This window comes from Aedes aegypti, chromosome 2 (genome assembly GCF_002204515.2).
Source record: "Aedes aegypti strain LVP_AGWG chromosome 2, AaegL5.0 Primary Assembly, whole genome shotgun sequence".
NCBI lineage: Eukaryota > Metazoa > Arthropoda > Insecta > Diptera > Culicidae > Aedes > Aedes aegypti.
Window position 1 is genome coordinate 346,116,772 of NC_035108.1, and position 2,166 is coordinate 346,118,937.

Sequence of the window (2,166 nt, forward strand, 5' to 3'; positions counted from 1 at the left end):
TCGATATTTCCCCTAACTCGATGGAATGCGCGGTCCCTTCATTTTAGCATACTTTGATCCCTCTGTAAGTCGATACCTCTCTATCTCGATGCGATCTGTTTGAGTTTCCCATGCAAGTTTACCTCTCTAACTCGATATTTTCATAAAAAAAAGTTCCAAATATCCTCCAAATGTTAATAAATTCCATAAACTTTATTGTTTTAATTATGCTTGTAGAAAAATTAATGGCTTTAACTTGTTTCAAGGTGAGGAAATTTTTTTTTGCCTGTTCAAAAGTTGTAAAGGGAGTAAATGTGTCAACATTTAACTAGTTTTCACGTTGAATTAACTATTTAGAATGTATTTTATAAAATTTACGAAATTTCAAAATTAGACAAATAAGTGTTCTGTATCTCGATACCTCCTTAACTCGATGGTCCCTTCAATATCGAGTTAGGGAGAATTGACTGTAGTGAATTATTTATTCTTTCGGAAGATATTCATTCTTCGAGCATGTTCGTTTCCTTCCAATTTTCTTCCTCCGGCGTTTTATCCTTTCGACATTTTGTCTCTGCGATATTTAGTACTTTCAACTTTTTGACATCAGCTTACAAGGATGTTTGTGTGATATCCTGGTATTTTCTCGGATTTATTATCTATGTTTAACACTTACAGATCATCACTTCTCTCTTGTTTATTATTCAATCCACACTCAATCTAACTCAGTCAATCTAGATCCCACATCCTCCCCTTACAACATAGATATTTGATACGATATAAAAATTGAAATGTCGGCCTCAAATGTCATCGTCTTCGAACATCACTGCATCGATGTATCGTTTCGGCTTCCGTATTGTCCGAGGATGCGGCCGTCTTTGGAGATCATCTTCTTTAGATGAAGCACGAGGTTCCTCTCTGGTCCTTACAGTGTCTTGCTGTGCTGATCTCTCTGCGGATGTTGACTGGGAGGCCAAAATCGGATTGGCATGATGTTGCGTACTGACTTCCACCTCCTCCTCCGGCGACGACAATGATGCTTCCTGGGTATCTTCAACTGCCTGTTCAACAAACTTTTTTAAACATTTAACACTACGATCAAACGTTTTGTGCGTCGCCATATCCATGACTGTTGCTCGTCCCGTTCCAGTCAATTGTATGACTTTATGCAGTGTGTTCTTGTATGGTACGTACGCTTTATCCTTTTTCATCTGTGAGACCAATACGGTATCCCCTACCATAATCTGAGAGGCTAGAGCGTGGCGACGTGTATCCTCTCGGGTATTACGGATGAACTTGGCGGTTTGGTCGCGATCGCGTAATTCGCCATCCTCTGTATTGATGTTATCTGTACGCAAATTCGGTAGTAGACTTCTTACGGCTCTGCCAAACATCAATTCTGCTGGTGGAATTTTCGTTACATGATGAGGCCAGGAATTGTAAGCGGCGACGTAATCAGCTAGTGCATCCTTCCAGTTCTGTTTACCGAGCTTGGCAATTGCCGTGATTTTATTGATGCCCTGCATGCTTCGCTCGACCAACCCATTCTCAGTAGGATTTAGCGGCGTGCTGTGTATCAATTTGATTCCCCATGCTTCCTTCAGCCAGACTTTGAGTTCAAAGCTATTGAAGGGCGGACCATTGTCTGCTTTCATGGTTTTGGGTGTGTAGTATGTATTGAATACTTTCTTCAAAGCCCGTTTAACAGCGTCCGTATCAGTTTTCTCCATTGGGATGGCAACCAAGAAACGCGAATAATTGTCCGTAAGGATCAATGCCTTCCAATTATGCAACTCGGATGCCGACGAGAAATCCATTGAAACGTAGTCCCAGACATTGTTTGGTAGCTCTGTCATAGTGATTGGTGGTGGATGTCTATATACGGTGACCATTTGACACTCATGACAGCTCTTCACGAAGTTTTCGATCTCCCGATCCATGCCCGGCCACCATAAACCCTGTCGCAAAATGTTTTTCATCGTGGACATACCCGGATGACTCCGGTGGGCAACACGCAGTGCCCTTCCTCGTAGTTTCGCAGGCAGCACCATTTTTTCGTCTTTCATCAGAACGCCTCCGTGAGTATACAAATTTCCTTGAAATGGTTCATACTTCACAATCTCAGCAGGCCACTTTCCATGTTTTCCAAGGTAAGATGACACCATTTGCAGCTCAACGTCCTTCAGCGAT